This window comes from Macaca mulatta, chromosome 15, assembly GCF_049350105.2.
Source record: "Macaca mulatta isolate MMU2019108-1 chromosome 15, T2T-MMU8v2.0, whole genome shotgun sequence".
Classification (NCBI taxonomy): Eukaryota; Metazoa; Chordata; class Mammalia; order Primates; family Cercopithecidae; genus Macaca; species Macaca mulatta.
Genome location: NC_133420.1, coordinates 106,202,842 through 106,215,123, shown reverse-complemented (window position 1 = coordinate 106,215,123; position 12,282 = coordinate 106,202,842).

The window sequence follows — 12,282 nt, the reverse complement described above, 5'->3', positions numbered from 1 at the left end:
CGCCTGTAATCACAGCACTTTGGGAGGCCGAGGCGGGTGGATCACGAGGTCAGGAGACCGAGACTATCCTGGCTAACACCGTGAAACCCCGTCTCTACTAAAAATACAAAAAAATTAGCCAGGCGTGGTGGTGGGGGCCTGTAGTCCCAGCTACTGGGGAGGCTGAGGCAGGAGAATGGCGTGAACCCGGGGTGCAGAGTTTACAGTGAGCCAAGATAGTGCCACTGCACTCCAGCCTGGGTGACAGAGCGAGACTCTGTCAATAAAATAAAATAAAATAAAATAAAATAAAATATAAAATAAACTACTGCTCTGGTTTGGATCTGTGTCCCCACCAAAGCTCACATCAAGTTGTAACCCCCACTGTCGGAAGTGGGAACTGGAAGGAAGTGATTGGATCATGGTGGCAGGTTCACCTCATGAACAGGTTCATACCATCCCCTTGGTACTGTCCTCATGATAGTGAGTGAGTTCTCACGAGACTGGTAGTTTAAAAGTGTGTGGCACCTCCCTGCTCTCTGTCTCAGTCCTGCTTTTGCCGTGTGACATGCCTGCTCCCCCTTTGCCTTCTGCATGATTGTAAGCTTCCTAACACCTCCCCAGAAGCAGATGCACCTATGCTTCCTGCACAGCCTGCAGGACCAATTAAAACTTTCTTTTTAATATATTTTTAATAAATTACCCAGTCTCCGGTATTTCTTTATAGCAATGAAAGAACCGACTAATACAAATACTGAATGAGGAACTTCAGTAAGAAGGAAACTGAATCTCAAAAGATAAATTGTATGTAAGAAACATTGGTAAGCACATTGATAATATGTGATAAATTAAAATAAATACTGAGGCCTGGTGCCAGCGACTCACACCTATAATCCCAGCACTTTGGGAGGTCAAGGCAGATGGATCACTTGAGGTCAGGAGATCGAGACTAGCCTGGTCAGCATGGTGAAACCCCGACTCTACTAAAAATACAAAAATTAGGTGGGCGTGGTGGCAGGCGCCTGTAATTCCAGCTACTCGGGAGGCTGAGGCACGAGAATCACTTGAGCCTGGGAGGCGGAGGTTGCAGTGAGCCGAGATTGTGCCACTGCACTCCAGCCACTGCACTCCAGGGCAACAGAGCCAAAACCTGTCTCAAAATACATACATACATAGATACATACATACACACACACACACATGCATACATACATACATACTGAGTGTTGAGTAAGATAGAGAATAGAGAATTCCCTTCTCTTGGCATGAGTAGAGAGGAGGGCTTTGTTTGGGAAGCCCTGTGTTAGGGGACTGGGATCCCCCATCTTGCATTCCCTTTTTAGGGTGCTGATAGGCAGGAGAAAACACTTTGGGCTTAGCCCCAGATAGTCTCAACACAAGAGGTAGCTCTTTATGGGTAAATGCCAATTGTCCACACTTGGTGTCCATAGTGAGCACTGGTGATCTCAAGCACAGTCTCCCCTCTCCCCACCCAGCCCCACTGGGGTAAGAAGGGTCCTTGTGATATGGTTTGGCTCTGGGTCCCCACCCAAATCTCATCTTGAATTGTATCTCCCATAATTCCCACGTGGTTAGGGAGGGACCCGGTGGGAGATAACTGAATCAAGGCAGCAGTTTCCCCCATACTGTTCTCGTGGTAGTGAATAAGTCTCACGAGATCTGGTAGTTTTATCAGGGGTTTCCGCTTTTGCGTCTTCCTCATTCTCTCTTTGCCTGCTGCCATCCAAGTAAGAGGGGACTGGATCCTCTTTGCTTACCGACATGATTGTGAGTCCAATTAAACTCTTTCTTTTGTAAGTTGCGCAGTCTTGGGTATGTTTTTATCAGCAGCGTGAAAACAGACTGATACATGTTGGTTCCAGCTTGCTCAATGCTCAGCAATCAAGAAGATCCCTGGGTCAGTCATTTGAAATACCATTTTATCTTCAAAATAGGTAAATAAAAATGATTAACTTGAGAATACAGAAACAGAGGAACTAAAATACTAGACAATAAATAACATATAATAAAAGAGGAAAACAGAGATAAATAATCCAAAGACTATTTGGAAGGGAGTTAAAGATATAGGCAAGCTTAGATTCCATTAAAGCAACTAAGTATGTATAAATTTAAGAGTGAATGTAAGAACAATTGAAATAGAATACATAACTTCCAAACTATTAGAGTCAAAAAATGAGAAATAATTTGATCTATCCAATCAAATTTTAAAAAGAAAAAAGATGCAAAGAACATGTAGTATATAAAATGCACAAAATGAGATGATAGAAATAAGTTCAAATAGATCAGTAACCGAAAGTGATTAAAATAAACTCACCAATTAAGAGACAAATATTCTAAAAAAGAATTTTTCTAAGAAAAGGTTTAGAAAAATAAAATACACATATATGCTCTCTTTAAGAGATTGACTTGAAACCCAACAGCACAGAAAATTTGTAGGAAAATATGGAAAATGTTATACTAACCAAAAGAAAGCTAATGTAACCATGTTAATATTAATAGCAGACAGAATGGACTTTAGGATTTAAAAATAAAATCCTTTTAGGGATAAAGAGGGTCATTATATAATAGTGAAAACTAATTTACCACAATGATATAATAATTTTTAGCTTATATATACTTAACTGCATCACTTAAAAAGATATAAAGCAAAAATTGAGAGAATTACAAAATGAATATGATAAATTCACAATCACAATGGGAAATATCAACATAGGTCTATGAGCAATCGACAGTTTGAGCAGAGCAAAACTATTAATCTTTATATAGTGATTACATAGAGAAAAACCTGTAACAAACAATTAGTAAGCACACATCGTTTTCAAACACGTATGGTATGTTTACCAAAATTTACCATATACTAAGTAATTCTCAGCAAACACTAAGAATTAATGTCATGCATACCAGACTCTCTGGCTACTGTAGAAAAATGTAGAATTCAATAAGTAAAATATAATTGTATTAAGTTTCTATTGCTGCTATAACAAATTGTCACTAATTTAGTGGCTTAAAACAACACCCATTTATTATTTCATAGTTCTGTAAGTCAGATATCTGGGTGCAGCATGAATCATCTGGTTCATGAATCAGCATGAACCAGCATGAATCATCTGGTTCACAAGGTTATAATCAAGGTGTTCAGCTGGGCTGCGTTCCTTTCCAGAGGCCCTGGGGATGTTTCCAAACTCAGATTGTCGGTCAAATTCAGCTCCTTGCAGGTACAGGATCCAAGTCCCCACTTCCTTACTGGCTGTCAGCCCCAGGCAGTCTTTGCTCCTAGAAGCTGCCTGTACTCCCTCTCATGCTTTCCATGTGCCCTGCCTCCTGCAATCCAGCAGCAGTGATGAGTGCTTCTCATACTTCCAATCTCTCTGGCTTCTGCCACATTTCTCTGTTTCCAGCCAGAGAAAGTTATCTGCAATTAAGGATATGTTTGAGTAGATTTTCCCCACCCAGATAATACAGGATAATTTCCCTATTTTAAGATCCATCATCTTCATATCTGTAACTCACATTTGCCATGTAGAGTAACATCTTGGCTGGTCCGAGTGCACTGGTGTTTACAGCTAATTGATCACAACCAGTTATAGATTTATTTGTTTCTTCTCCACTCCCACTGCTTCACCTGACTAGCCTTAAAAAATAATTTAAAAAATTAAAAATAATAATATGTAAAGTAACATATTTACAGGTTCCTGGGATTAGAGTGTGGACATATTTTGGTAGTCGGGGAGGGTCTGCCTATCACAATAGTCCAATAAATAAACAATATATTTGGAATGATTTTAAATCTACAATTAATAGGTCAAAAGAAAAAAAATCATAACAAAAATTTTAAAATATTTAGAACTTAATAATGATGAGAAACCAAAACATGAAGCAATGGGCTAAACCCAATTTTGCTTAGAAGAAAAGCCATCACCTAAAATGTTCACATGCAAAGAGAAGAAAAAAATATTAATGAATAAATGCACTAATACAGAATTTTAATAAAAAACAACAGTCTGAACTCTGGAGCTGGGAAGGAAATAGTAAAAATAAGAGCCAGAGTCAACAAGTAAACAACAAACAAATTATAGAGAGGATCAAAGAAATCAAAGAGTCAATCTTTGAAAATACTAAAATAGACAAATTTCTGACAATATTGATCAACAAAGAGAGAGAAGATAAGAAGGTAAGAATACAAAAGGAGAAGAAACTGCTTTTTTTTTTTTTTTTTTTTTTAGAGACGGAGTCTCACTCTGTGGCCCACACTAGGGTGCAATGGCACGATTTTGGCTTACTGCAACCTCCAGCTCCTGGGCTCAAGCAATTCTCCTGCCTCAGCCTCCTAAGTAGCTGGGACTAGAGGCACACGCTGCCATGCCTAATTTTTTTTTTGTTTTAGTAAAGACAAGATTTCACTGTGTTGCCCAGGCTGGTCTCAAACTCCTGAGCTCAGGCAATCCACCTGCTTCGGCCTCCCAAAGTGCTAGGATTACAGGCATGAGCCACTGCGCCCGACCATAAACTGCATTTTTAAAAAATTATATGTGAATACTATAAACAATTTTATGACAATAAATCAGCAAGATTGTTCTACATGTGATCAATAAATGAAAATTAACATTCTGGTACAATAGCAATAAACAACTGGAAAATGTCAATTAAAAGAATTTACAATAGCAACCATAAGATTCCTAGGAATAAATCTAACAACAACAAAAAAGATGTGCAAGACATGAATAAAATCAAAATACTATAGTGAAGGACACGAAATAATCCCTAAACAAAAAAATCTCCATAAATGGAGAGATACACTATATTCATGACAAGATAACAAAGAAGGCCATTATTTTCAAATTCATGTACATTTTCAGAAACACAAAAGGAAAATAAAATTACTAATTTTTTTAATTTGGTGTTAAGGAAACAGTCTAAATAAAATTAAGGATAAGTCACAGAATGAGAGAAAATATTTGTAATATACACATATAATGAACCAAGGATTCTCTTCTCTAGTATATAAAGAACTCCTAAAATTTAATAAGCAGAAAACAAATAACCCAGTAGAAAAATGAGCAAAAGAGATAAATAGGCAATTCACAAAAGAGGAAAACTAAATAATTTAACCTTGATAATAATCAGAAAAAAACCCAAATTAGAACAATAATAAATATTATTTTATATCCATCAAGATGACTAAATCTAATTATGTCAAGTTTTGGAGGTTACGTAAGGAAAGGGCAGCTCATATATTACTAGGAGTATAAATTGGTACAACTACAAACCCTAGTGAAATAGAGACACCACATACCTTTCTATCTAGTAATTCCATTTTCAGGCCCCAACCCTAGAAAAACACCTGCCCAGGGAGACAGGTATATGGATGATCTCTTTGCGATGAATTTCTCAGGTGTTCTTTGTGCTCCTTGTATTTGGCTGTCTAGATGTCTCACAAGGCTGAGGAAGTCTTCCTCGATTATTCTCCCAATATGTTTTCCAGGCCCCCACTTGCTTCTGTTCTGCCATGTGAGATGGCTCCACCTTCTGCCATGAGTAAAAGCTCCTTGAGGCCTCCCCAGAATCCAAGCAGATGCTGTTCCATGCTTCCTGTGCAGTCTGCAGAATCATAAGCTAATTAAACCTTTTTCTTTATAAATTACCCCACCTTGAGTATTTTATAGCATTGCAACAACGGCCTAATACACTGATCATCTGATAAAGTCAGTACTGTTATTGTCGCATTATTCTTATTTTATCACTGAGAACTTTGAAGCACAGAGTGTTTTAAAGTTTTACACAAGATTGGTAGAACTAGTGTGGGAGTGCTGGAGCTTGAAGCCAAGAAGTTTGTATTAATGAACTCATGACCCTTATGACTAAACCATATGACCTTCCCAAGAAAAAGGCAGATTGAGAGTGCATTTACAATCTGCATGAGAGAGATTATGTGTGGGTAGCGATGATTTAGCTTAAATCTTTAGATCTGAAAGAGAAGTGGACATTCACAAGCAAAGAAAGGGAGTGTTCCAAACAGAGAGAACTCATAGGAATTACCTCTGGAAGCAGGGAGCACAGCATGCAGAATGGGATAAAATAAGGTCAGGTAGCTGGGGCAGGGATAGCCAGAGGGAGAGCCGTGTGAAAGGGACTGGAGGGGAAGGATGAAGGATGAAACATGCAGGGCTTTTAAAAATGTTTTGTCATTACCCTGGAAAACAAATGAGAATTCATCCACGGGGATGAGATTCAAGCATGCAGAGCTGGTTGGATGGCCAGAAAATGGATACAGGGACATGGAGTGATCAGTTGGAAGGCCGGGAGAGATGACCTAGCGTGGTCCAGGCTGCTAAGGAGGAGTGGACAGGTTCCAGTGAGGTGGTCAATAGAATAAATAATGGGTTGAAAGTGAGGGGTTAAGGTGAGGGAGAAATTAAGGATTATTTTAGGTTTCTGACCTAGACAAAAGGACAGACGGTATTGTCACTAAGATAGAAAATGCTGAGTAAAGTCTGTGGGACATGATGAGGTTTCTCTTCAAATAACCCAATCAATCTTTTATTCTTTAATTCATAGTACCCCCCGCCTTTTTCCCTTTTTCCCCTTTTTTTCCTTTTTGCCTTTGTTAGATGCCCAGGCATGCCACAGCACCAGGTGTTATCAGCACCAGCTCACATTCCTTTCCTTATTTGGAAAGAGGACGAACTTTCTAGCTCATTGCAGACACTCCTTCCTCTTTCCTCTCTGCTTTCTTTTACGTGCCCATTCTATCTAAAAAAAATCAAATGTTTAGCCAACCAGGATTCGTTTAGATTTTACGACCCGATCCCAGCCAATGGGGAAAGGGTACAGGGGCAGGACTTGTGTCAGGAATAAAGGCTCCCGTGCCCCTTTGTTCAGGTGTGCTCTCATGGCAACTGGCCAAGCAGGCACCCCTCTGCGCAGAAGTAAAATTGCTTTGCTAAGACTCCTTTGTTCGAGTGTTCCATTTCCTTAGGATTTTGAGCATTGTTCCTAAAAAGTCTGAGTGTGGGAATGAGGGAAGATCCTGAGTTGGGTTTTGCACACATTGGATTTAGAATGCCTTGGGAAAGTTCAAGTGGAAAAGCCTGGGAGGCAGTGGGAGACATGGGTCTGGAGTCAAAAGGACAGAGTGGTCCGGGATGGAAAGATAAATTTGGGAGTCATCTAGTGGTATCTAAAGCCGTGAACAAGCATGCTCTCTCCTAGGGTAAAGGAACCTGAGAAGAAACAAGAGTCAAAGGTGCAATTAGAGCTAGCCCGAGGGGGACAGGAACCTCCCATGGGTGTGTTGTACTGGTGAACCTTGGGTAGCACATGTGTCACAGTGGGAAAAACATCCAAGATGATCCACTCATAGAAGCAGCTCAGGGACTCTGTCTCCACCACGACCCTGATATGTTGTTCACAATCCTCCAGCTGCAGGAGGCTTCACCAATGTGAAGCAGAGATCCACAAAATAACTCTACCCCTTCAGTATCCTCAAACCCAGGCCCATATGCCCACCCAAGTAGTCCCATGTGTTCTTGTACTGGCTGAACTATACCTCCTTCCCAATCCCAAATTGGCAAGTTGAAGCCCTGACCCGGAGTACCTCAGAATGTGACTGTATTTGGAGAGAAGGCCTTATGGAGTTGATTACATTAAAATGAGGTGATTATCATGAGCCCTAATCCAACCTGACGGGTGACCTTAAAAGAAAAAAAAAAAAAAATGGAACACACACTAAGACACCAGGGATGCAGAAGCACAGAGGAAGGACCAATGAGGACGCCATGAGAGGGCAACCATCGCAAGCCCAGGAGAGAGCCCTCCGGAGCAGCCACCCTCTGACATACCGTGATCTTGAACTTCCAGCCTCCAGAACTGTGAGAACATGGATTCCTCTTGTTTAAGCCACCCAGTCTATGGTATTTTGCCATGGTATCCCTAGCAAGTAAGCACATTCCTCAAGGCATTATGTCTCATTTTTAATTTTCTGTCATCTAAGCTAGACTTTTCTTTTTTCTGCTATAAAAGATTATCTGGCTGAGCATTGTGGCTAATGCCTGTAATCCCAGCACTTTGGGAGGCCGAGGTGGGCAGATCACATGTGGTCAGGAGTTCGAGACCAGCCTGGCAAACATGGTGAAACACTGTCTCTACTAAAAATACAAAAATTAGCCAGGTGTAGTGGCAGGGGCCTGTAATCCCAGTTACTCGGGAGGCTGAGCCAGGGACGCTTGAACCCAGGAGGCGGAGGTTGCACTAAGCAGAGATTGCACCACTGCATTTCAGCCTGAGCAACAGAGTGACACTCTGTCTCAAAAAAAAAAAAAAAAAAAATCCATCCCTGGTTGTCTGGTGGTTACGAAAAAATAATAAAAATTCCCTACCCACTAAGGATCACCAAGACACACCTGGGGTCAAAAAGAGGTTAGGTTTATCTGCTTCCTGCAGCAAGAAGAACACACGCCATGAGAACAGTGGCACGTCTCAAACTAGGGCAGTTAGATACTTACAGGGTTTGGGGAACTGGGGTTTGTCATAGCATGGATTTAGGGCAGAAGATGATGAGTGAGAATGAGCAGTGATGAGTCAGAATCTGTCAACTCAATGAGTTTTTGGAACAATCAGTGGTCTTATCTTTAAAGACACAAGTCCTTGTACAGTTACTGTGAAATCAAGTTTGTGGTCTTATTTTGAACATAGGGTTTGGGATGAGCTGATGTTGAAAGGGTCATAGCTTGGATAGTTTGTCCTGCATGTCATGGTTGGGTACAGTTTGTCTGTTTTGCAAGTTATAGAACAGTTTTGCAAGTCGTGGTTTCTGTTTATTTCTCACCACTCAGACCTCTTTGTGCTTACCTCAGGGATCCCAGACATGACTTAAAGAGCTGACATGGATAAACGAGCCCTGGATTGGTGAAGCGTGACTATGCTTTCTTTCTGGGTGACTCCAAACTTTCTTATCTGTTTACAAACCACCATGATCCTAAGATGTGAAAGAAGCATCTTGGCATCTGAAAAACTAAAGATTCCATACACTCAATTAAAGCAAATTTACTTTCTCATTTGACATCCAAACAATAGAATTACATTAACAATTTAGCTCAAAAGTCCAAATTGGGAGTCTAAAGTCAGGCAGACCTTGATTCAATTCACATCTTCCTGTCTTATTACTTGTAGGATTTTAGGCAAATTACTTAATACCTTTCGGACAGTTTCATCACCAGTAAAATGGAATATATAATACTGCCTCTCTAATAGGGTTATTGTGAGAATTAAATAAGTTAATGCACATTGTCTACTTACTTGTTACTATATTACAAATAGCCCTAAAACTTAGTGGCTTAAAACAGCAATTTTATTTTGCTCATGGTTTTGTGGGTCAGGGATCTGGTAAGGGTTTGGCTGAGCATTCATTTCTGCTCCATAAAGCATCAACTAAGTTGATTCCTTTGAGGCTGGGGATCCACTTCCAAGAACGCTGACTCCCATGACCGACCAATTGATGCTGATGCTGACTGTCAGCTGGGAGATCACCCAGGCCTGGCAGTCAGAGCCCTCGGCTCCTCTCCAGTGCACCTTCCCACAAGGGCTGCTGAAGTTACCCAAAAGTCTGGCAACTGAGTTCCAAGACACCTCAGTAGAAGCTGGAAGCTTCTTTTAACAAAGCCTTCAGTCCCAGAGTGTCACTTCCACTGCATTCTACTAGTGACGCGTGTCACAAAAGCCAGGGAGGAGAATTCAACTCTACCTGTAACTGGGTAGAGGAATAAAGAATATATGGCCATCTTAAATCCACCACTTATGTTAAGTGTTTTACATAGTAACTAACCACCGTACTCTGTGAGCTGGTACAGTCATTGGAGATATTACTGAATAGAACATAGAACAAAAGATAAAGCGCTTTAGTTTCCTAAAATCAGCATAGGAGCATAAAGTAGGTATATATTTTGATATCCTGATAGAACTTTTGTCATCTTTATTAACTCTATATTTCTTCAACGAATGTTTTCCCAGGTTTCTTCAATAATCATAGCCACCATAAGTGCTAATGATAGTTTTTCAGAGGTATATGAATTCTAGTTTTGCTATTCTAGCTTTGTTGAAACATTTTTAAAATAATAACTTGTTTCTGTATTGCTCAAGAAGTCCATTATGAAGCATTCCCAATAATGGTTGTCTCTAGCAACAGCTATCAGGCAGAGGGTGGGAAACAGCTTTCTCAAATATTAAGTTACACCCTTTCTTCTCTGCCCAGCCCCCACGCTGCCCTCTCTACTTCCATGGGATAAAGTTAAATGACTGGTGATCCAAGTACCTGAGAGAGGAGGCGTGTCCAGCCTTAAGAGATGAGGTATAACCTACCAGATTATCTTCTGGTCACAGTTTTTGAAAGGAAGGACAGAAGATGTGGGCTGTCTTTCACAATTGTCTTCAAATATCTAAAGGGCTGTCATCTAGAAAAGGCAGATTTAATTCCAAAGGAACAAAAAAAATCTTGGAGGAGTGTATGAAAGTCTTGGTACAATAAACTAAACATTCTCTTTCTCTTAGAGTTGATTAAAAATGGAATGAGGTGTCTCAGAAAGTAACATTTTTCCATTCCCTGGAGGGGTAGGTAGCAGCAGGGTCTGGATAACTATTTTGTGGAGATGTTACAGAAGAATTCCTGCAACTGTCGATCAGGGACAGGTTGTTTATATGATGTCCAAGTGTCCTTTGGACTGTATACAATTTACAGTCCAAATAAAATTCACTTCTTGTTTTCATGCCTTCTTTTACAATCTATGTATGTAAAATCCTGTCAGTATGTGATATATTAACCATTCCTTCCCAGGTAGGGAACAGCTTTGAGGTTCAAGAGACCCATGCAGCAGAATTTGGGAGAGTAATAATAACTCTTACCAGCAACTGTAATATGTGCAGCTGTAGAGTCATTACTAGAAGACCCAGTAGAATGGCTAACAGATCCTGCACACTTGTGCTATGGCAAAAAGTCCAACATGCCATACAAATGGAGACACATAGGAATTGGATATAATAAGATGTGACCTCTATTGGTTTGGGGGCATAGGAAAGTCAGTGCACAAAGTATAGTGTTTGAAAGCAGAAGGAAAGTAAGCCTGGTAGGAACCTTGAGTGTAGTAGCATTTATTTGCCATGACTAGGTAAGAGATCATTAGGATTATTGGGATAAAATATTGGGATAGTTATGGGCATGGTTGTACTATTAGGCTGGGCAAGGGCTTCGGTCACTAAGGAACAGGCTATCACAAGACTAAAGACTACTATCTCCACATAGATCATTCTCACAGGGAAAGTGTTTCATCTTTACCGGAAGAATAATTAGAATCTTAATTATGAGCTCACCAATGACCTTGATATTGCCAAATACAGTTACCGTCCTCTGGGCTAATCTTACTATTTCTTTCAGTAACTTTTCACACAAGTTTTCATTTCTCTCTCTTTTTTTTTTTTTTAAGATGGAGTCTCACTCTGTCACCCAGGCTGGAGTGCAGTGGTGCAATCTCAGCTCACTGCAACCTCCGTCTCCCAGGTTCAAGTGATTCTCCTGCCTCAGCTTCCCAAGTAGCTGGAAATACAGGCCTGCACCACCGTGCCTGGCTAATTTTTGTATTTTTAGTAGAGATGGGGTTATGCCATGTTGGTCAGGTTTGTCTTGAACTCCTGACTTCAGGTGATCCACCCACCTCAGTCTCCCAAAGTGCTGGGATTTACAGGCATGAGCTACCGTACCTGGCCACATTCCTCTTTCTTTCTTTAAACATTTTCCTCTCTTGGTTTCAGTGGTTCTACACTGTTCCTGCTCCCTCCTCTTTGTCAGTTTACTCCACCCACATTCCTTTTGCTGGCCCTTCTTGACATCTGTTGTAAAGACTGGGAGTCCTCAAGCCCCATCATAACTATTATTTTGCCATATTATTAAACACCATCTATACCACCTATACACTGATCACCCCCGCAATGTCTATCTTGAGGCCAGACCGCACCTAAGGGCTCCACGTATATATAGGTTATATATCTAAACTGCCTACTTAACATCTCTACTTGTGTATTTCACATCCCTTAAACTCAAGATGTAGAAAATACATTGTTTGATTTTGCTCTTTACCCATACCATTCCTCATACACCCGTTCCCCTCCAAATCTGTTACTCTGTAAGTCTTCCCTATACCAGTAAATGGTGCATCACCATAGACTCAGTTGTTTAGTCAGACACCCAAGAATTTTCCTTGACTTCTACTTCTCCCTTACTCTACCATATCAAATCTG